Source organism: Phacochoerus africanus, chromosome 13 (assembly GCF_016906955.1).
Source record: "Phacochoerus africanus isolate WHEZ1 chromosome 13, ROS_Pafr_v1, whole genome shotgun sequence".
NCBI classification, from domain to species: Eukaryota; Metazoa; Chordata; class Mammalia; order Artiodactyla; family Suidae; genus Phacochoerus; species Phacochoerus africanus.
The window spans coordinates 6,250,249-6,274,587 of record NC_062556.1 but is presented as its reverse complement, the minus strand read 5'-3'; the positions used below and the strand labels follow the sequence as shown (position 1 = coordinate 6,274,587).

Genomic DNA, 24,339 nt, shown 5'->3' with positions numbered 1-24,339 from the left:
GGGATTAGCGTCTGAGGGCACACGGGGTGCTACCACCCAGCCCTGCTGACATGTGAAACTGACCGTCACAGAGGGGAGGTCGGGGGGGGACCCTCACTCAGGCTCTGGCTCCTGGAGGAGGTGCTAGTAAGACTGAAAGACTGGAGAACAAGTAAAGAAGCTGGACCACTGGGTTGTGGGGCGGACAGGAAGCAGGTGGGCACAAGCATGGGGCCCCCGAGGTCCCAGAGCCAGTGTCCTTGGGAGAGAAGAGAAGATGCTGAAGCTGGGCATCCCATCACTGAATGCTGATTGGACACTGACTCCCTGCCATGCCCTCTTCAACCTGCTTCCCACGCATCCCTTCCTCATCCTCACGGTCACCCTGTGACACAGGGACCACTACCCACATTTTGCTGATTAGAAGCTCATGTACAGAAAGGCCAACTAGCTTCCCAAGGTCCGGTTGATCCTAAGTCCACAGGTGGGATGCCAAGCCAGGCCTTCTCACCAGAGAAGGGGTCTGTGCATTGTGGGAGAAGCTGGAGTCGAGGGTGCAGGTGGGGAAATTATTTTAGGTTTGGACAGAAACAGGAAAGAAAGAGCTCCAGACAAATACAGAGAGAGAGAGAGGGCTGGACAGCAGGTGAGCAGAACTCCAGAGAGTGGGGGAGGTGTGGCACAGCCATGGTGGGAAATGGGGTGGGAGGGGAAGGGGCAAGGATGGCACAAAGGGGCCCAGAGAGCAAGGTTCCCGGGACTGTTGGTGGCAGCTGCCAGAATGGAACTGAGGGTCGCTGGGGTCACAGAGGCAAGGAGCTGAGAAGACAGGGTACCAGATGCATCAGCCACTCGGATGCCCAGGAAAGACAGCCAGCAAGTCCAGGTACCAGGAGCACCACCCCCAACCGGATCTGGGCATTTGGAGAAAGAAACTGAGTCAGAACAATGCTTAACTCTGGTCCTCCCTCGTCTGCTCCAGATACAGTCAGTCAAATACCTCAAGGTTGGGGTCCCAGTAAAACGTGCAGATCTCGCTTTGGGAGGAAAAAGACTCTCTTCTCTTATGAATGTGAGCTTTGGCCAATCCAGTTGAATCACTATAATTCTGAATATCTCCTCCTGGCTCAACATTTGTGGATCACAGGCATTAGAACCAGAACACTTCAAATACAAAGCTCTCTCGTTTAGACCTGTTCTGACACTCTGCACGCAAAGTACAATGAGCAATCTCACTGCTGCCTTTTTTCCCCTAAACTTAACCAAAAGACATCCCCTGGATTAAAAAAAAAAAAATCATCATTAAAGGAAAGTTCGCCTTGGTGTGGCGTCATTTTGCCGAGTGACTTAGAATATCTCAGATGCAGAAAGCTCAGCCCTTGCGGCGTGAATCTGGCAGCAGGTATCACCTGGTCTCCTGGAAGACACTTTGGCAAAAAGACGAAATGTAGGAGCTGCTGCATGACACGCTGTCCATGTGGGATCATTGCAGCACTAGACAATCGAGGTGATGGTATTTTTCATCAGCGCAGGTAGAAATGAAAACATTTAGAATGAACATTTCTTCTATCGTTTTAGGCGATTACAAAATTAATGTCAGATTGGCTCCCGCTGACAGCAGTCATGGGTTGCCTGGCAACTCCAAGAGTTTCTTGGGTTGAGCTGAAAACTACTGGAGCAGCTACTCCTTTTTAAATCAATGAAGCTGCTCAAGAAGCTGAACAAGGCACCTATCACATACGCAGACCTCGTGCTGATACAGGGTGTTTACACATAAGATGCTCCCACAACTGGGTGTCACACCTGATGCTCCACTGGCTCTGCCAGCTGCCCCGACGTCATCAGAGCAACGTCAAAATGACCTCCTGGCCCACCTGATCCAGCTTTTTATTTCCTTAGTGGTGACTAGGTCACCGGCTCTCCCCAGATTCTTTTAGATTCCTTTTTAAACTGTGCTAAAATACACACGACATGAAATTTGCCGTCTTACTCATTCTCAAGCCCACAGTTCTGCGGCACGAGCACGTTGGCACTGCTGTGCGAGCATCACCACCATCCACGGAACGCACCTCCTCTTGCAAAACTGAGACTCTATACCCATTAAACAGCTCCCTTCTCCGCCCCCCACCCCGGCCTTCAGAGCGCCTGGCAACCACCACTCTATTCTGACTCTAATTTTGACTATTCTAAGCAGTCATCTATGTGGAATTGTACAGTATTTGTCCTTTTTTGTTTGGCTTATTTCACTTAGCATGATGCCCCTAGGGTCTGTCCACGTTGTAGCATATTGCAGAATCCCCTTCCTCATTAAGGCTGCTTGACATTCTTTTTTTTTTTTTTTTTTTTTTTGCTATTTCTTCGGGCCGCTCCCGCGGCATATGGAGGTTCCCAGGCTAGGGGTCCAATCGGAGCTGTAGCCGCCGGCCTACGCCAGAGCCACAGCAAAGCGGGATCCGAGCCGCGTCTGCAACCTACACCACAGCTCACGGCAACGCCGGAACGTTAACCCACTGAGCAAGGGCAGGGACCGAACCCGCAACCCCATGGTTCCCAGTCGGATTCGTCAACCACTGCGCCATGACGGGAACTCCTGCTTGACATTCTATGACAGATATGCGCCACCTTTTGTTCACCCATCCACCCATTCATCATTGGGCATTTGAGCTGCTTCCATCTTTTGACGATTGTGATAGCGAGTGGTGTTATGAACATGGGTGTACAAATATCTGTTCAGCACCATGCTTAGTTCTTTTGGGGATGTATACTCAGAAGCAGATTGCTGGATCACATGGTAATTCTATTTTCAATTTTTTTAAAGAACCACCAGACTGCTGTCCACAGTGACCGCACCATTTTACATTCGTAACCTCAACGCACAGGAATTCCCGTCTCTCCACATCCTCACCAACACTTACTCCATGGTTTTTTGTTTGTTTGTTTTTCTTTTTCTTTTTAGGGCCACACCTGCGGCATCTGGAAGTTCCTGGCTAGGGGTCAAATCTGAGCTGTAGCCACTGGCTTATACCACAGCCACAGCAACGCCAGATCTGAGCCGCATCTGTGGCCTATGCCACAACGTGTGGCAATGCCAGATCGCACGGAGTGAGGCCAGGGATCGAACCTGCATCCTCATGGATGCTAGTCAGGTTCTTAACGCACTGAGCCACAACAGGAACTCCTATGTTTTCTTAATAGTAGCCTTCTTATTGGTTATGAAGTGGCCACTGGACTTTATATATGCTTCATTTTTTTCCTGTCTCTTCTTCTGCAGGTATTGTACTCTACTGGAATCATTTACATGAAATAGACTGTCTCCTCACCCACTAGTCTATGACCTCCTCCGAGGGAGGAATCAAGTTTTCTTCATCCGAGATTCCCCTCACTCAACCAACAGCATAGCTGGTCCTGAGATGTAAGTTTCCTGGCCATCTGCCCTACTCCTCACACCAACGGCACAACATGGCTGTGAGTGACAAGTTCGCAGCAAATCGAGGAAGATCTTGAATGCCAGCCTCAGACATTCACCCCATCAACAAGAGAGAGCAACTATTTGCTGTTTCTGCAAGAGGATGCCAGGGCCATCACGGTGTGGTGACCAGAGCACCTGGAGCTGAGGCATCCCATCACCTGGTGGCGTAGTCACACCTGGGCTGGGGGCAGGGCACATCTGGATGAGGACGGCAGCCGAGGGAGGGAAGCAGAAGGGTCCAGGGCGGGATGACTGTCCTGCTCTGGGAACACTGCAGCTCCCCTCTCCGGGGAAACTCCCAGCCTAACACAGAGGCTCAGTTCATGGTTCAGGAAGATGTGTCTTTCAAACTGCCATGTTTCGAGAATTAAAAGTACAACTATCAATGTGATAAGGTAATAAAGGATAAGAAAGTCTCAAAGTGAGAAGAAAACATGGAAATGGAAACAGGAATTAAGAACATGATGATCCCAGAGTATTTAGACTATCCAGGAAAAAGGAAAGCAGGAAATGTGTCCATGATATTAACAAGAAACGATCATTAAATATAAGTGCAGGGAAAGGAAGCTAAAGAGATACTTAGGGAAATGAAATCAATGAATACTGGTTGTAAATGCGAATAAACTATGTCAAGTGTTGTTAAGAGCATACTGAAATAAACGACAGGCTTCTGAGCACTGAGCCATCCAAAAATCCAGAGTAAAGAAAAGGAAATATATATATGCTAGAATGTGTAATAAGTTTTATTTTTACCATCGTTTTAAAATTATTTCCCATTTTTAAATGTTTACAGAGCACCCCGACTAGAGCAGGCACAGAACGGGCACTGCCGTCCCGGCATTTGCGAAGCCGGCAGTCTTGCTGAAGGACACTCAGGTGCTGGCCACACAAGCTACATCCTTCATTCCTTCCCTTCATGATAATCCCTCGGACAGAGCTTCACGGGACTGAAGGAAAGAAGTAGCCACGTGGGTGGGGATGCGAATTGGTTTAACGTCACATTGTTTCGTTTCTTCTCTGTTTCTGATGGTGGGGCACATGGGTATTTCAAGCCCTGTAAGCACCTCTAGGAGGTGACTCACTAGCTCTTGTTTTCCGCCTGAGTCTTTACCCACCTACCCACTCCCCTCCTCAGCCACACAGAGAGGAACACGAGCGCAGACACACAAAGCCGACTCCAGACACCGCCACCTCGGAAACACGTCTTCTTGGCTCTCTTAACAGAAGCCACTGAGGAGCAAAAGCAAAGCCCGAAGGAGCTGTGAATACGAGGGGGGAAGGCTGTGTCTGCAGGAGAACATCTCAGTGTGGGCATCAGCAAGACGCCCGTGTGGCTGGCGAGGCGTGACAGACTAGAGACGGGCAGCCGCCCATTCGGGAGTCCTCCCAAGGGGAAGGATCTGACTCGCTTCCTGCAACGCAAAGTCCTCGAAGACCCACTGCAGCGCAGCCCCTTCCTCTCCCTCCAAAGAGCCTCGACTGCTGACCTAGGACGACCGCGAGGGGCTCCGTCCAGGGCCTGGGTTTGTTTTGTTTTATTTCGCTTTTACTAGAGTACGGTTGATTGACGCTGTCGTGTCCATTTCTGCGGTGCAGCACAGTGCCCCAGTCGTACATATACACACACCCTTCTTTTTCTCGTGTTACCTTCCATCCTGGTCTATCCCAGAAGACCAGACACAGTTCTCTGTGCTGTACAGGAGAACCTCATTGCTTGTCCATTCTAAACGTGATAGTTTGCATCTGTCAACCCCAAACTCCCCGTCCATCCCACTTCCTTCCCTCTCCCCCTTAGCAACTACTCAGCTGTGAAAAAAAAAGAATAATGCCATTTGTAGCGACATGGATGCAACTAGAGCGTCTCATACTAAGTGACCTAAGCCAGAGAGAGAAAGACAAATACCGTATGATATCATTTATATGTGGAATCTAAAATATGGCACAGATGAACTTATCTACACAGCAGGGGCTGTTTTGAGCATCAACAGAGGACAACTTTGTGCTCAGCACGTGGTTGGTTACATAATAAGCGTTCGTGTGTATACATTGTATAGCCTTTAGCCTACTGGGAGCCGCAAATATCTACTCCCATTCTCACAATACAGTGGGGACAGAGGCGTGGGGGACAGAGGCCTGGAGACGTGAAAGAGGGAAGAAGAGACTTAACCACACTCTTCTCGGTGGCAGTCTGTGCTCTTGCAACAGCCCTGCATGAGCCCGAAAGGCACCTTGTGCAGGACTTCACTCTACCACCAGGGTTCCCTATAAAAGTCCCCGTGTCATCTACATGACACGGCCTGGCCAAAATCAACACAGGTCACTCCTTATACAAAATTAATTTCACAGAAAGAAGCCTTTAAAAAAATGCAACAGAAATTCATGAATGCCCAGACAGATCCTCATCTTCCACAGATATTTCTCCCTTGCTCCTGCAGTGCCCAGCACAGGACAAAAGCAAGAGGCTCTTCATCAATATTTCTGGGGTTGTCTGAAGATGAGCAAGATGAGAGACATTTACAAGGATCTCAGCCTGACAACACCTGTAAAACTTATACGGAGACGGTTTTCTCGGGGATAAGTGAGAAAAAATAAGTGATGTCTCATAAAACATCTATATTGTTATCTCCAGAAAAGTAATAAGGAATTTGGGAGAATTTTACCCTCACTGAAATAAGAGCCTTTGAGAAAGAGAGAATTTCCCATTTGCTGGGAAATTGCAAATGCTCTCACACTTGGTTACAGAAGTGATCTGGCATTTTGGCCCACGTACTGTCTGTCCGTCTACGTGACATACCTTATAAAAGAGACTTCTATCCAAGTCTTTTCTGAACACAAGCAGGTTCTGCTTTTTTTGTGCCATATTAATTATTTGATACAGCTTCCTTTCATCTTTTAATTTTTGTTAGAACATTGTAGAGATTATTTCTGCCCCACTTTGATCTCACTGCCAGAAGGAACTGAACTCAGTAGCGGAGGGGAGTATAACGCACACCAGACCCCAAGGCTATCAGACCACCCTTAAGTGGCAGCCCCCCCACTTCCTACTGAAATTCTCTGGTCCTGATGGGACAATTAACCAGTTTCCCTCTTCCCTTTTATTCGTCCCTCCTCTAAAAAATTGGATATAGTTCCATCCTATTTTCTTTTCTTCTCACTTTCACTTCCCATGTTTAAAAAACATAAGTGAATAAATATATTTAAACATCTCCAGTAATTCTAATTATTAGCCTTAAGTAGAAAAAAGTCTAGGCACCTATCCTCGTGCTTTGTTTTATTTTGTTTTTCTTTTTAGGGCCACACCTGAGGCATATGGGGCTTCCCAGGCTAGGGGTCTAATCAGAGCTACAGTTGCTAGCTTACACCACAGGCACAGCAACACCAGGTCTGCGCCGCATCTGCAACCTACACCACAGCTCACAGCAATCCTTGACCCACTGAGCGAGGCCAGGGATCGAACCTGCAACCTCATGGTTCCTAGTCGGATTCGTTTCCGCTGCTCCATGATGAGAATTCCTCCTTGTTTTTTAATTGAGATATAACTGACACATAACACTGTATAAATTTTAGGTGAGCAGATCCTGCTTTGATACAGGAATACACAATGGAATGACTACCCTGGTCGGTTTAGTTAAGATCCATCACCTCACACAGAGGTTTCTTTCTTGCGATGAGAGCCTTTAAGATCAACTCTCCCTAGCAACTTTCAAATGTGCGATGCGGTATTATTAACAGAACCACACACAGAACCTCTAAGTCCTTCTATCGTAACCAAGGATAAATGCATGGGCAACGTAAGGGGCCTTTCATTACAGTTTCCGAATGAAACTGGACCCCCTGAGAACCTTGTGCTCCGGAGTTGTAGGGCTAGAGACACAGGACCCACAGAAGGGGCTTCGGAAACAGCGGTCCCATCCCTCACCGGACAAGGGAGGACACTGATGCCCACAGGGGGCTGTGATTCATCCAAGAGGATGGCCCAGGGCAGCATCCAGATCCGCGTTCTCTGAGCTCCTGTTACCCTCCACTCCACCTCAGGCCCTCTTGGGAAGCCTGTGAGGACCACAGGGTTGCACCCACAGCACTCACACCCCACCCTCCCCAGCCTCAGACCCTCAGAATGAACCTCAACCAGAACCTCAACACACTAAGGGGCTTCCGTGTATTGGGGGCAGCTGAACTCAGCTTCCCGGAGACACTCAGCAAAGGAAACGTCACAGGAACGATGGAATCTCCTCAGCGATGGAATCTCCTCGTCCTAAGACCCGAGCTCCCTACGGAACAGGATACGTTTCTCCAGGGAGCCCGGAGGGACACTTAGCGCCTTTCACCCCGATGTGCCTCAGGGACGAGGTGTCAGACTGAGGCTCCAGCCCTGGGCTCATGGAACTCAGCCCAGGGTGCTGTCATCTCACCTTTCCCCAGCCCATCTCCTCTTCTGTAGAAAGGTCATGACCCCTTGGATAATGCCTGAGTGCCGTGTGGACACTGGAGGCTTCTGTGATGACAAACTGAGGCTCCCAGAAGGAAGAGACAGCTACGGACAGGGAAGGAAGCGAGGGCTGCAGACAAAGATGCCCACGGCATAGAAAGGACGAGCCAAAGGGGACTTACATTTTCTGGACAAGTCACCAATCACCTGCCAGTGAGCACATCTTATCCTCAACCATAAAAACAAAACAAAACAAAACGAAAACCTAGAAAGAACTGGACTGTTTCTCATGTCCTTTCAGAGCCACCGGTGGACACAAACTAGGAACACCTGCTTGGAACAACACCTGCTCCTTGACCGCCGGCTTAGTTGGCATATCTACTCAGTGAATCCATCGTGACAGGTGCATCCAGGCTCTTTTGGCCTCATTAGCAAACCTCGCTGGTGGCCACAGAAGGCTCCCATGTCGGCACCAGCTTCAGAGGCACATCTCAGGGCTGCCGGTGCCCGAGAGGTGTTGGCATTTTTCATTTTCTAATCAAAGGGGTCAGAGTAAGTGGGTGTTGGCAGTTGACAGCTGAGGCTGTCTGCCTGTCATCTCCCTGCCACACACAGATTCTAACACAGAGCGCTCAAGGAGAGATCCCAGCTTCAGGTCTCTGTCACAGCGGCCACGGTGGGGGATGCTGGCATGGTGGTTTCCTGTCACACTTATTTGCGGCAGGGGCAAGAGGTGGGGGTGGGGAGACGTCATGGAGGCTTTTGAAAAGCTGGAGTAAAGCGGATGCATGCACAGGTACGTCCAGCATGCGCGCACACACGCATACACACACACACACACACACGCATACACACACACGTGCACGCACACCCGTATAGGAATGGAGTGAGGGTCCCCACATTGCTGCAGTCCCATTTTTAAGAGTCAACCCTAAAATCTAACGAGAGGTGCCAGCATGTGCTGATACCCAACCCTGCATCCCCTCGGCTCAGGACCAGGGCAGGTACCAGCAGACATGGAAGAGAGCAGGGTAACCCTCCCCACAGCTCACGGAGCTGCAGGTGGCCCTCCATGGTCACACACCCGTGGTGACAATGATGGTCCTGTGCCTGCTCAGGCCACCAGGGCAGCTGTGCCCAAGTACCCCGCGGGCAGCTGGGAGGGGGGATGTGAAATCTGCAGGTACAGCATCCACACTGCTGCAGAGAAATCCACGGCCCACGTTAAGTGAGAGGAGTGTGAAATTATCTCATTCCTTGCCCTCAGGAACCCCCGTACACAGAGAAGAGCAAAGCGCTCAAATTAGAGAAACCGTCATGGGCACAGTAAAGAAATGCTCTTGTGTGGGAAAGAAAAGGAAAGGAGGGAATGTTCTAGAATTTACTGGAAGAAGCCACCCTCCTTAGCAAGACCGTGACAAAACTCTTCCACCTGGGGTCAGCTTTGAATCAGCACATACAGAGAGCCAGAGACAGAGGGCTGACATTAGAAAGTGAAATCGCAGCACCTTAGCTGTACTGGGAGGAGGTTCTCACCAGTTCCTTAGGGAGGAAGAGCCAGGCCTTTATATCAGAACCTGTCACGTAGAATCTAAATTGGTTGCATATATTCAGGGTAAAACCTATATATTAAATGTATTCAGTTCTATCATACGGGTTTAATTATTCTCCAGTATCCCTGTCATGTCATACTTTATGAGCCACAACCACTGCAGAGAATAAACACACATATTCTGTCCTTGAACTTGACCTTATGAGACTTCTTTTGAAAAAGAATCATTTGGAAGGAGTGTCAGATCTCCTCTACCGCGTCTGAATACTTCACTTGACCCATGAAGAAGCGGAGGCCCCACCCAGCAAAGCGGATCACCTAAGGCCACACGGCTAGTTAGTGACAGAGGGTGGGGGAGGGCTCTGGGTTCCCGGACCAGCCCTGCTCTCCTTACATTCCCTCCCCGCTCACCCAAAGGGAACCAACAGAAGGAATGTTCATATGTGATTATGAAAGACAGACACAAAGGTACAAAAGATACATCGGCTTTAGTTATACTATCTTTCCGACGTTTATATCACTTCTCTTTGTGTGTGTGTGTGTGTCTGTGTGATTTTTGGCAAGACCAATTATATTTCAAAGAAAACAAAGCGGAACACCTAGTCTTTAGTGACCCTGGTTCCTGGTGACCCGAGCACGTCGCTGGTTGATGTGTAACTTGGTTGGCATCATTCTGCATATCATGGCCAGAAAGGAACTTTCAGATGTCATGCCAGATTCCCCAGGGCACAGGCTGCTCCACGATATTCAACCATGGTTGACACGTCCACTTACTGAAATCGCTGAAGGAACCCATGTGGTCCTTTACACAATCTGCATACACCCACCTGTGCAAGAACAGTCAACGAAATAGGCCTCCAAAAGTTATCACACTCACCAGACAGAATTTTTGGAGTCTCTTGGTTGAAGGGACACATATTAGTAATACGTAGAGCTTTAAAAATGAGACCTAGACACTTAAACACAAGGTCTATAGTTTTTCATTCAGCCAGTGGAACTTTGTTGGAAGACAGAAATCTGCATTTCACTTCATTTTTTTTTTTAATTGTCTTTTTAGGGCCGTACCTTCAGCATACGGAGGTTCCCAGGCTAGGGGTCGAACTGGAGCTGCAGCTGCTGGCCTACACCACAGCCCCACCAACTCGGGATCCGAGCCATGTCTGCGACCTACACCACAGCTCATGGCAACGCCAGATCCTTAAGCCACTGAGTGAGGCCAGGGATCAAAGCCACATCTTCATGGGTCCTAGCTGGGTTCATTAACTGCTGAGCCACTAGGGGAACTCCTCACTGCATTTATACTGTATGCTTTTCTTGCATTGTCTTATTTTCTTTTCAGGCTGCTCTTGTTCAAGAATGTACACTGCATTATGCCTAAAGTGATTTAATGGGTCTACTGTTTGCATAGCAAATTCAAGGGGTGAGATTTGCATTTCACAGAAATGAAGTTTTCCTTTTATCTCTAAGCACCCACTCAAGAACTTTCACTGATTGGCTGAGCAGTATTTCACCAGCAGTCTGGCGTCCCCCTTACTTAAAAATATAAACTCCTGCATCTCAAGGGACTCAAAGAACTGCCTTAAGCTTGAGCTTTCGCTTTAGCTCTTCCTGTGTCTCCTCCTTGGGGAGGGCAGGGCAGGAGAGTGGCTGAAGGTGCAGAAGAGTCTTCAAGAAAACCAGTGGCAGGTGGGCACTGTTGTGTACGGAATGGACGGTCCGCGGGGACCTGTGGTACAGCACAAGGGACCTCCACCCGGTACGCTGTGATAATCCGCGTGGGAAAAGAATTGGGAAAAGAATGGACATGCGTATGTGTATGACTGAATCACTCTGCTGTACCGCAGAAGTGATCTCAACCTTGTACAACAACCACACTTCAAAGCTTTTAAAAATGGAAAAAAGGAAAGGACGAGAAAGAGGCCGGTAGAGCCTGGATGCTCCTTATCCTCTTCTCGGTTACGTTCCACCCAGATACGCTACCATCTGAACCTCACCCCCCCTCGCCTTCCCTCCGTGCCCCTGCCCATGCCCTCCCCTCCGTCTTTCCTTTGACTTAATATATTTCTCCCCTCATCCCCACCTTTTCCTTCCAGTTTGGATACTGTCCAACGGTGCCCAGACCGAGCAGGACTGAGTTACTATATTGACACTCCATGACGGTATCTTAAAATGTTAAATGGCGTGGACTCTGTTCTTCCTAAATATGAAGAAAATGGCTCTGCCCCCCATCATGCTGGATAAATTACTCCATCTTCTATGCCTTAGTCTTAGGATCAATGGTATGAGCTTATAAAGCAACCAGTCAGGCACAGAGGCAGCATCTATGGTTTTAGAGAAGTCTCCCCAGATCTAACCCCTCTCTGAGACTTCAGCGGCCTCACTAGGGATGTTTATTGGTTCGATGTCACCGACCCAGGAGTCCAAAGCTCTCGTCTTCAGGGATTCATGTGAGATGCCCTTATGTGGAAGAAGAAATACCTGTCGCTAGGAATCTTAACAATGTTGTGGTCAGTATTGTTATAGCTTTTAGAAATTCCAAGCCGAAATAAATCTGCAAATGTGTTGCCCCATAGGGAAGCCACCAGCCACATATGGCTCCTTAGATTCAAAGTCATTAAAATTAACTGAAATTTAGAAGTCAGTTCCTCAGTTACACTGGCCATGTTTCAATGGCTCAACAGCCCCCCATATGACTAGTGGCTAGTGTTCCAGGAGCACAGATATGGGGCATTTCATCATCACAGAAAGTTCTATTGGACAATGACGCTCTAGACACAGGACCCTGTTATGCCACAGCAAGGAGAAAAATGCCTTTCCTAGCAACGACAGGGAGGAATTTACATTTTAGAGGAGAATTTTACCCTTTTGTCCACAGTAGTAAATTCTGTCTCCAATTCTTGAGTAAGCTAGACATACTTGCCACAAAACCAGTCATTTCCAGGTGTGCTCCATGAATTTCTTAGGGCTTGGTCCAGCAGGATGGAACAGGAAAGGCGCAAAGCAGAGAGGGCTTGGGGCTGCCCCCTCCCTCTTCGACCAGCACCTCTGCTTCCAGGGGGTTGTATTTGGGTATCGCTCGACTCAAAGCTCCTGCGAAACACACATACCTTCACTCTGGAATTTGAATTGCTCTAACTTACACGACGACAGGACAATCCTCCAACCTCAACTTGGCCTTCACGCAACTCTCCAATTCTCCATCACCTCTTACTAGCAAGACTCTAGGCAACCATTATATACCTTTTTATTTATTTTTATTTTTTTGGTCTTTTTGTCTTTTTAGGGCCGCACCCCAGGCATATGGAGGTTTCTAGGCTAAGGGTTGAATCGGAGCTGCATTCAACCACAGCCACAGCAACATGGGATCCGAGCTGCATCTGCGACCTACACCACAGCTCCCAGCAAGACCGGATCCTTAACCCACTAAGCGAGGCCAGGGATTGAACCTGCGTCCTCACGGATGCTAGTTGGGTTTGTTAGCCGCTGAGCCACGACAGGAATTCCCATTATGCACCTTCTTACTTTACGAAATCCCAGATCCACCGTGTTTTTGCTCTTTGCAAAACCCCTACTTTTAACCACCCAGATGCACGAGGTCCCTAACGTGAGCTCCCGGACCATCTTTTCCTTCCATCCCACCTTTCTCTGCACTCATCCTGTATCCCTCTCTTTCTGTCCTCCTGGTACCCGCTCCACTTGCATTTGAAATCGGTCCTAGTGCTCCACGAATGGCTCCATCTACCACGCTCACTTGCCTTCATCTCATCTTCTGTCTCTCCTTCTCCACTGCATACCTCCTCTCAGATCAGAGACAATCTTATGCATGCCAAAAAATAAAAAAAAAATAAAAATAAAAGCAAACCAAACACAAACACAAAACAACTTTGGGCTCCTCTACTGAGCAGCCGCTCCTTCCCTCCCCGCCACCAAGATTCCCAACATTCATTCCTGTTCCCCAGCTTCCCTTCCTTAACCCCCTTGTAACCTGATTTCTTCCTCCATGCATTTCATTCAAACTAACTTCAAAGACACCAGCGAGCTCCTAATCCCTGAGTCTGCAGACCCATCCTTCTCCACATGGAAAGCCAGACTCCGCAGCACCAGGGGCACCCAGGGACCATCTCCTCTCCACCAATCTCTCTCCTGCCTGGGCCCTGCGGGTGCTCTGCCCTCCCCGCGGACCACGCCTGCTCTGGCTATGCCCACCCGGATCCCCACCAAGACAGCCGTGCCCTGCAGCATGGGTTCTCGTCCCGCTTCCCCATCCAATCCTACCTGTACTCCCCCAGCAATGGCTGCAGACAGGGCTCCAAACATCACCAGTTTCCCACGGCTGCTGTCCTTCATTTCGGTCCAGCATTTCTGTAAATCTGAGTGTTTTTCTGGGACCTCCACATGACCAGAGCCTCACAAACCCACTCCTCCTCCTGGACTCCCAGTTCTGCAAGTGGCACTGTCACCTTTCCAGTCACCCCACCCTCCCAGGTACTCTTGTCCCCTCGATTCTGACTCTCCCATCAGGCCCTTTCTTTCCGCGCCCATCGCTGGCTCCCTCTTCAGGCTCCCACCCACCCTCACCTCTTAGTTGCTGCCTGTTATGCCCCCCGACATCGCGTAATTTATTTTCTTTCTCGTTGAAAGCAAAAGGAATTGTCAACCTGTGACCCCCCACCTGCTGCCTTAAGGAAGATACTGCAAGCATCTTTACGAACTTTCTCCGAAGACAGTCTGTGCTTATCACAGTGACATAAGACAGCATGTACTGTCAGCAAAGTCCCTGTGAGAAGCCACTACGTGTCTGGAAGTCATGCACCTCCCTGTCTCTGTTCCGATCCTGGACCAGTGATCCAAGACGCCCAGCACTAGGCGAATGTCAGGAGCAAGAAGGTGACGTCCAAGAATCTCACATTCTCTGCATTTTACAGAAAAAAAAAAAAATCAAGGCAGTAGACTCTTGGAACTCTTCTCTGTCTGTTAGTGTCCTGAAATTCCCCTCTCACATGACAGGAGAGAAATACCAAAATCAGGTCAGACCATGAAGATGAGAATCCCTGATTCTGGCAGAACCAAGATCTCTCCCCCTCTGTCCCTCTTCTCCAAACTAATTTGCTTACATTATCATATCAATTGTCTCAAATACAATTCTGATTGCTTACCACTGAAGAACCATACATTCTTCCATGCTTGTATGGAATACATAGGATCCCAGCTCTTGAGAGCCAAAAGTGGTCAATTCCTTTAATTTAATCTCTCTCAACGTGATAGAATAAAAATCTGAATCCAGTGGAGTTAACTGACTTTCCTGAAGATTTTCCTATTACCATAAATGCTGATTTTATCGCATATTATGCATGCGAGTGTGGCATATTTCTTATCTTACTTCCAAGTTAAAGGGATCCTTTCTTCATTAAATACCTCAAATGAGGACATTGCCACTGTGGCTCAGCGGGTTAAGAATCCAACTAGCATCCATGAGGATGTGGATTCGATCCCTGGCCTCGCTCCCTGAGTTAAGGATCTGGCACTGCCACAAGCTGTGGTGTAGGCCAGCAGCTGCAGCTCTGATTCAACCTCTGGCCCGGAAACTTCCAGATGCCACAGGTACAGTTGTAGAAATAAATAAATAAGTATCTCAAATGAATGAGGACATGTCACAACATGGAAACCCCAAAACTTTTGAAGGGCAGAGTGAATTCTAACAGTTTTGTTCACATATCTGATTCAAGACGGATAAACTAGGTGCTACTTAAGCAAAAAAGAAAATATTCTCACTTGCAGGCAGTGCCAAATAACACTCAGAAGAACCACGTTCTGCCATGTGAGTATGATGGAAGCAAAGAGAGGGGGGAAAGGCAAGAAGTGAACGTGTGGGAATAATTGGGAAAATTGATGGCAAGATTCAATGACAATGATTCTATTTTTTTCCTTACAAGGAATGCTGAAAATGACAGAATTATTGACTCCATGGAAATAGGCACTGAAATCCATCCGTGGCACGTGTCTGACTTTCTCATTTCCAGAGACGATCAGGCGCTGATTTTGGTTTTTGTTCTCACTATTCTCCTTCCCACCCACCTAACGCAGGTTAGTGGGAAAGTAAAAAACCCCAGCACAATGGAAATGAGACTCCGGCAAAATGGGACGTCGCGTGACGCCCCTTACACACTGCAAAACCAAATGCTCCCACTTTCTTCCTGCAGACATTAGAGGCGCAGCAATAAAATCAGACCCAACTCGCAGTTTCTATTTTGAGCACAGGCTTAAAAAGCCATCAGCTTAGATTAATGTGCTACGTGTTAGTCGCCTGGCAAAAATATGTTTCATTTAAAGGGAACCCAACCGAATGTATTCTCTTCAATGATAACCAGCCAAGGGCCTGGCAGAGCCATTACAGACGAAGAGAGCAGGACGTGACTTTCCCTGCCTAGGTCTTTTAAACATCCAAAGGGCCCCGAAGTAAGAGACGCCTGCGAAAATCAACTGATGAACTTCTAGAACTGCCACCTATGGTTTGTTTCACAAATGACAGATGCTTTAGGTTACTGCTCAGAAAGGCAACCACCATACACGATGCAGCTGAAGATAAAAGCTGTGAAGTGGAGTGAACGCCCCTGACTGACGCAGCTGCCCTCACTACCAGTTTCCTTACCCTGAGCCAGACGTGGTTCATCCATCAGGGCACCGTTCCAGGAGCTTTGAAATCCCTCCCAACCCAGAACTTTCGGCACATGGCAAATGGATGGAAAGAGCCACGGGAGTAGTATCAGCACCGTGCAAGGCCCTGTTGGCCTATTTTAAGTCCATTTAATATTGCCATCAACCCTACGGTGGCTTTTGACATGGTTTCTATCTGTCAGTAGTAATCCTACTATTATTTTACAGTGAAGAGCGGAAGCACAGACAGAGTAAGAGACTTGCCCAGAGGCACTGAACTAGACAGTGATGGGGCCACCTGCAGACCCAGGAGTGGTGTTCTTCACCACAAGGCCACCCTGGCTCCTAAGGAAGGAAAAGCCAGTGCAGAGAGAAGAGGGGCGTTAAACCTTCTTCGATGGCCAGGTAAGTTCAAATGGAGGAGTTCAGTGGTAACGAACCTGACCAGTATACGTGAGAACGCAGGTTCGACCCCTGGCCCCGCTCAGTGGGTTAAGGATTCCACGTGGCTGTGGTTGTGGTGTCGGCCGGCACCTGCAGCTCCAATTTGAACTCTAGCCTGGGAACTTCCATCTGCTGCAGTTGCAGCCCTAAAAAAAGACAAAAAAAAATTCAAGGGGAAATTTTCATTTATTAAAAAAAAAACAGGGAAGTCAATGGTGCAACGAACCCTCAGACCCCATCATCCAGCTTCAAGTATTATCAAAAATTGGCCAACCTTTTCTCATCCAGTTTTTTCTTTGCTGGATTGCTTTACGGCAAATCTAGCACGCCGTCATTTAGCTAGAAGTCGTGTCAAATATTTAGATCTGAAGATACAATGCGGTAGGGCTGAGGCAGCCAGGAGGGGGCTGGGAGGCTGGGGGGTCTTTCCTCACACCCCAGTCAGGAGGGCTCTCCACCCGCCCCCCATGCTGTGCCGTCTCCAACCACAGTCACACTCACAGGTCCCTGCAGGACGCCCCTGCATATCCCACTCCTCACCAGGTGTCCTGGTCACAGCAACCCCAGCACCGAGCTCACGCATAGCCCATAAAAGATGCCCAAAGGCTGTAGGATTCAGGGAGGGAACACAGATAATCTATCTTCAAAAGACAACCCAAGCCCCCCAAATAAGGCAATTCAGCCAGACATTATTTTTACTGTACATAAAAATATGATCCCCCTAATTTCAGCGTACCCTACTTTCAACCGTAAACGGTCAGCTTTCTTCAAGACAAAACCCATTTATACTTTAAAGTACAGCTCTGGGCAGACAGGATCACGGTCCAAGAGTCTCTGAAATGCAAAGGACAAGGATCTCAATGAGGCTTCACCTCAAATAGGCAAAAGCATCTCTGAAATTTGACCTCGCAGGTCCCTTTCAGCTCCTCTTCCCATGAATAAAACATGACGCCCTCTTTGCCAGTGGAACATGAGATAAGTTAATGGCTGTGCTGTGGGAGTTCTTAATAATGCCTCTTGTCATTTAAAATGCATGTCAGATATAGGAAATCAAACATGTCGTGTGTGTAAAAGTATCTTATGGTATCATAAGCATAGATGCTGGCGGTAACATTGCAAAAAGCTTTCATATTAACCCTTATTTTCACTGATTAAGCTTCCAAAAAGGCTAGTGATTTTTCACTCCAGATCACTCTCTCCAGAACTCAAATTCTATCTAAAATTAAAAGAATATCTAGTTACTTATTTTCACTATAAAAATAAGAATGAAAACTCTAGAATTTAGTGATAATATCCCAGCTCTCTGAATTGAGATAGCTAACTTTGGAAACGTTGAAATTCTCTCATGAGCGGCCTTAACCGGAGGGCGGTAGCCCAATTCTTTTAAAACGGTTAATTATATGCAAGGAGATCTACAGGCTATTAGACATCTGTGAGATTAGTAGGTCAGCACACATGATGATTTAGCTCTGAATATAACATACTGCAAATGACCTATATCTTTTCTGCCCTTTGAGTTGTATAAATTGTCTAGGGGCAAACCACAGTCAATGCAAGTATCATTTTAGAGACAACTGAGAGAGTTTTGAAAAGTGTGAAAATCACAGTGATGAATTTCGCCAACTATCGAGACCTGTAAAAGTCTTGATAAAGTGGAAATATGTTCCTGGTACAAAATTCAGTTTCCTGAGTTCCCCTCTGATAGGTTTTTTTTTTTTTTTTTTTTTTTTTTGCTTTTTAGGGCCTCACCCGTGGCATATGGAGGTTCCCAGGCCAGGGGTCTCATCGGAGCTGCAGCTGCTGGCCTACACTACAGCCACAGCAAAACAGGATCCGAGCCGCATCTGCCAACTACACCACAGCTCATGGCAATGCCAGATCCTTAACCCATTGAGCAAAGCCAGGGATCAAACCCACAATCTCTTGGTCGGTCCTTAGTTGGATTCGTTTCTGCTGTGCCATGACAGGAACTCCTGATAGGTCTTTTTTTCTTTCTTTCTTTCTTTTTTTTTTTTTTGATGCTTTTTATTTTTTCCATTATGGTTGGTTTACAGTGCTCTGTTAATTTTCTATTGTACAGTAAAGTGACCCAGTCACACATACGTATTTACAATCTTTTTCTCACTTTATCCTCCATCACGCTCCATCACAAGTGACTGGATAGAGTTCCCAGTGCTTTGTTCCACATTCTCACAGAAGAGAAAAATCTTTACACTGGGAGAGCATTTCTCTTGAAGTTCTACTCCTGTAAAGCCTATGCTAAGCAGTGTGAGAGGTACTAAAATTATGAAGAGTCACAGCCCCTATCCTCGAAGAGCTTACAATCTGTAGAGGAGCCAAGATGTAAAAACAAACAACTATAACGAGACTATGTGTTAATCCATGAAAGTGACACAAGAAAGGATGAAAGAGCTCCCAGGAGAAAAGACCACTGCAGGGTCACAGATGAAGGCGGGCTTCTTAGAAAAAGTAATATTTGAATTATTCCTGAAAAGGACCAAACCTGCAGAGAGACTGTGACCTACACCACAGCTCATGGCAACTCGGGATCCTTAACCCGAGGCCAGGGATCGAACCTGCAACCTCATGGTTCCTAGCTGGATTCATTTCCATTGCGCCACGATGAGAACTCCACAATGAATGGTTTGAACCAAGACCCAAAAGCAGGAAGCACAAAGCCCTTAGAGAAAGCTGTGAGCAATCCTGGTTGTCTGGATGAGGGGTAGGCCAGGGGGCGGAGCGAGGGGAAGGTGAGAAGGGGACGGGGTGGAGCATGGAGGACCTGGAGCTTCCCGAAAGCATCTGGAGCGAGCACAGTGGGGGGCCATGGAGCCTTCACCACAGGCTCTAAAAAAATGACCTAGGACCACATGCCGCGTGGATTAGAGAGTGAAGATGTTCTGGGTGACACAGCTTGAAATGAAGATGAGGAGGACAGGAAAAAGAGGATAGAGTATTTGCAAGGAAGAACTGATCAGAATTGACCACTAAATACAAAGGAAGGGAAAAAAGAAGGTGAGCAGTAACGCTGATTCTAAAATCTCCAGCATGGAGTTCCCGTCGTGGCTCAATGGAAAAGAATCTGACTAGTATCCACAAGGACACGGGTTCGATCCCTGGCCTCACTCAGCGGGTTAAGGAAAATCTGGCTTCAGCAGCCAGATCAGAGATGTCATTACGTGACAGAGCAACTTTGAGAGGAGGAGTGGCTTGTAAAAGGTAATGAAAGATTCATTTTGGGGGAAGCATTTAGTTTGAGGTGACTTGAGTCACCCAGCCGGGGATGGATATCTGGCAGGTCATTTGAAATGCAGATGAATAGCTCTAGAGGGAAGGCGGGGCTGGAGACATGTGGTATCATGTCCAAAGTGCCATGAGCTGAAACTGTGGACAAAAGGCTCAAGGGGGCGACTCCTACAGAATTATTCGAAAGACATGCATCCTGAGGACAAACCCTGGGGAGCTCCAACACCGGGCCTCAGCACACAGGAGACAGACTCCGCCACGGGGAAGTGGCAGGATGCACTGAAAGTGGCAGTGCCTCAGAGTCAGGAGGCTTCCTGGATGTACCAACAGCTCCTCCCAAAAGACCTCCAGAGAGAGCCCGTCTCCACCTCCCAAATGACTGCCCAGCTCCCAACCCCCTCTGACAAACTCCCTGGTCACCTACTCAGAAAGGGGCCCTCCACCCAACTCGGTGTCATTTTTAAGGCTGCGGACACATGCAGCCAGGGGTCACGATGACTCATACACGTGCACTTGCTCTGTCCTCATCCCCAGCTGCATCCTTACTGCTCCAAACTGAGAAGAAATAAGAGAAGACCCTTCAGCTTTCTTTTTTATTTCTTTTCAAACCCTTGGTCTCATGATTTCTGGTCTCAGCTCATCCCTCAGAAAAAACATGAGCGTGCCAGAGAAGAGAAAAAGAGGAGAAACTGCAAAGGACAGCTACGAATGCCCGCTTCTTCTGTCCTTTTCCGAGGGACATTTTCTGTCTCTGGAGCACCCAGAGGTTAGGGGCTCTCCAGAATCCACAAGGAGAAATGAGCCTCCTCATAAATTATTCTAACCTTGGGTGATAGGATCTATTTTCATTAATGATTAATTCATGAAACCCCAAGTCTTCCTATTTCCCCCCACCCCCCCCCCCCACCCCCACAAAGGTTTTAACTTTGAATTACACCTCCTCAGCCCTGGGAAAATCACGTCTACAAGCCCAAGTGCTGATCAATTTGACGACCAGCTCTACTCCAGGCGATGGTACGTTACCAACACTGCCTTCCGGAAGTCATCATTTCTCTCTAAGTTTTTATTGCCTAAAGCCTGCTGGAGATTATTTTTCTCCTGCTCTGAAAACTATGAAAAAACGAGCGACACACTGGGTCGGAGCTGCTCAAGTACTGTGATTTGAAGTTTAAATTTAAGTTTTCAGTTAGAGGATTACTTTTCTTCCCGTTCACGTTCAATCTTAAAAAAGCTGTGGGTGACCCCCTACTGAATTTGCAGTTTGGGGGTTCTAAACCGGCCCACCTCACAATGGTCGCATGATGCGCCCACACGGGCATGAAGGGAGGTGGCGAGGGCTGCGTCCTGCGGCACAGTGAGGATGAAGGGTTGTGTTAATCTCGAGGAAATGGGCAACGAGTGGGAAACTGCAGGGAGGCAGCCCCGAGCCCTCATGCTGTGAGCACTGCTTCGCCAAACAGCCGGCTTCCTCCCGAGTCGGAACTCCCCACCACCTGGCGTGTGAACACACCTGGGACGGGGCGGGGCAGAGCAGGTGGGGTTTGGCCTGAGGGGCAGCTCGACTCTAAAATTTGCTTCCCTAATAGAAAGAAAAGACTCTACATCACGAGTGTGTCTTGACCAGATAGGGCAGCTTGAAGAAGTGAACAGGGAAAGAAGAACACATCCCAGGACTGGGAGCAAGGCACGGTGGTCTCACCTTGCTCAGGGATAAAATGCACCAGTGGGCTGGATGCCAAAACACAGTCAGCTTCCAAGGACCTACAGACCACTCTTTTCCCCTGTGGGCTCTATTTGCCAAAACCTTGCGGAAAAGGTCAAAAGACCTATCAGGGCACTTGCTGCGGGGAGCACCTGCCCAGAGGGGTTGAGTGAATGGCGCAGTGCCTGGACCAGGATGGAGGGCAGACTCCACATGGAACAGCTGAGACCACCCCCCCAGGGGGCCCACAGGCCCCCCCTCCACAGTCCTCACCCCTTGTCCACCAAGACCCAGGAAAACAGCACAGGAAGACTCGTAGCTGAGCCAAGGTGGCCCAGGAACCACTAGTAGGTTCATGACGGATCACATCAAAGGGTCCTCAGCGCAGCATCCGGTCACGTGGATGCAGTCAGACTGTCAGGAGGCAGGTGAGACTCTAAAATCATGAGCTGCACAGTTGCAAAGAGTTCCTTATCATAATCGTGTTTCCGTGTTTGAGGCATCAACGCACCACGCTGCAAGCCCTTGCTGCCGTGGTGTCCCCAAAAAGGATCCTAAGCAAAAGGCGTGTCTAAAGAAAGACACAAAAGAGGACCAACTCTGATATCAGGGTGGCTGTTTCCATGCACTAAACCAGCAACATTCGCTCCTGGGATTTGATCTAAGTACTTTTCAGCTCTTCCAAGAGCTTCATATTTTAACCACTGTCATCAAAGCATCATTTCTCCACTCTATCACTTATGTGTGGCGTCTAAAATATGGCGCAAATGATCTGTCTACAAAACAGAAGCAGATCATCGACACGGAGGGGAGGCTCGTGTTTGCCGGGGGAGGGGAGGGAGTGGGATGGATGGGAGGCTGGGGTAGTAGACGAGGACTTGCACTTGGAGGGGACGGGAAACGGGAGCCTGCTGTATAGCACAGTGACCTCTATTCAATCACTTGGGATGGAACAGGATGGAGCACAATGTGAGAAAAGAAGGTACATGTATGTATAACTGAGTCACTTTACTATACAGCAGAAATTGGCAGGACACTGTAAATCAACTATAATGAAAAAATTAAAAAAAAAAACAGGAACCAACTTTTTTGACATTAAAGCGAATCACAAGAGTAAACATAACGGTTAATGGTACTAAGACATCAACTCAAATACGTGCGAAGTTTTTCTGTGATTCACTGACGAAGGACAAATGTTATATACACTTAGGTGGCAAGTAATTAAGCTGTGATTCAACATGCTGTTTTTTAGAAACAGAACACAGCCCTGAATAGAATAAATACTGCTTTTACTATGAGGTCTTTAAGGGTTATTTTCTCTGGCACGAAGCAGCTCTTCTCTCCCTGGGTGCTGGCTAGCAGCCTCTGAAGCCCAGCTGAGAAGACGTGCCTTAAGCACACCTGGAATTATTTCATCCACGCCTGTCAGCTCTCCTTCTGAACAAGCGGCTGCCATGAGGACATGGCTCAATCCATCTTGAGGTTAAGTTTTTTCAGAAATGAAAATCTTACTCTTCCTTGGAAAGAGAAACCCCAAAGGAGATTTTTCAATCACGTGTGCTTCCTCTAAAAGAGAAACATGCCGCTGGGATTTTCAGCACTCAAAATAATGCCAACTCATTGCTGCTCCATTTAAAAATCTTCAGGCTGTTAATATGCATGTCTAAAAATAAGAGTCACACACTTGCAAAGAGTGCTCTATGATCGTCACGGTAAGATTTGGCGACGCCTACGGTGCCACGATGTGGTCCCCAGGGCTAGCGGTGGTCCTGAGAGGAGCCCCATGCGAGAGCAGGTCTGAGACAGAGCAACAGCACCTTCAGGAAACCGAGGGAGCAAAGACGCTCTCAGAAATGCCTACAGGCACAGCAGGATGAAGGAAAACAAAACGCAGGGCTTTTAGGCACAACCGGGGAGCCCAAAAGGCAGCGCCGTCGAGGTAGAAACGTGCCGCCCGTAAACCCAGGAAAGGACAGAAAAAAACAAGCTCCGAGAAGGAAACTGAAAAAATACCAAATCCATCTCATTCTCAGGCTCTCTTCCTCTCCCCACCCCCTCTCCGCTTCCCTCCCTCTCTCTAGCTCCTGTTTCAACTTGATTCGAGCACCACACTCCCTCCGATAGTTCTCCACACGGAAACCTCTGGGATTTTCCTGGCCCTCTGGCAAATGCTCACTGCTCCGCATCTGAGGGGTCGCGGCTTCAGATGCAGCAACAATGACTTAGAAGCTGATGGGGCTGAGATGGGGTCTGGTCCTCAGAGGCTCAGTGGAATGGGCCAGCCTCGTCGGGACCTCCTGGAGGGACAGTGGCTGCTGTGACTTGCTCGGAGGCTGCGAATTCATATTTGAAAACACAGTTTACAACATCGGTCTCAGGAAGCAGGCCTGCAGGGACACCAAGCCAGCCGGGAGGGACCATCCTGGGCACAGCCCCGAAGAGGCTCAGCTGGGCGTCCCCATCTTTAACACGGTTAAGGGCTACACATCCGGTCACGTGCTCCACCCACATGAAGGTACGGCGGGTGGTCACAGGTGACTAAAATCGTTATTTCCACTCATGTTTCAGGCCTCATCCGTTTCACGACAGCACAACATGGTAATAACATTTTTGGATCTTACCTTGGCTTCTTAGAATGCGCAGGGGGAAAAAAGGCTCCTGGAATCAGTCCCTAGACAAGCCGTTTTCTAGATTTAAGAGTAATTTAAAAGTCTTTTTCCAGCGCATTACCTCTCCATCACTTAGAAAATGAGAGCGCCAAACAGGCTTTTTTTTTTTCTTCCGTTGATTTTGTGTGTGTGTGTGTGTGTGTGTGTGTGTGTTTGCCATTTCCTGGGCCGCTCCCTCGGCACATGGCGGTTCCC

The 24,339-nt window shown here is 48.2% G+C and overlaps 1 protein-coding gene across 3 annotated transcripts in view; it reads right to left on the bottom strand.

Moving 5' to 3' along the window:
• Positions 1-24,339, bottom strand: part of MTUS2 (microtubule associated scaffold protein 2) — a 478,717-nt gene that overhangs the window by 264,288 nt on the left and 190,090 nt on the right. The gene's annotated exons all lie outside the window — the stretch shown is intronic.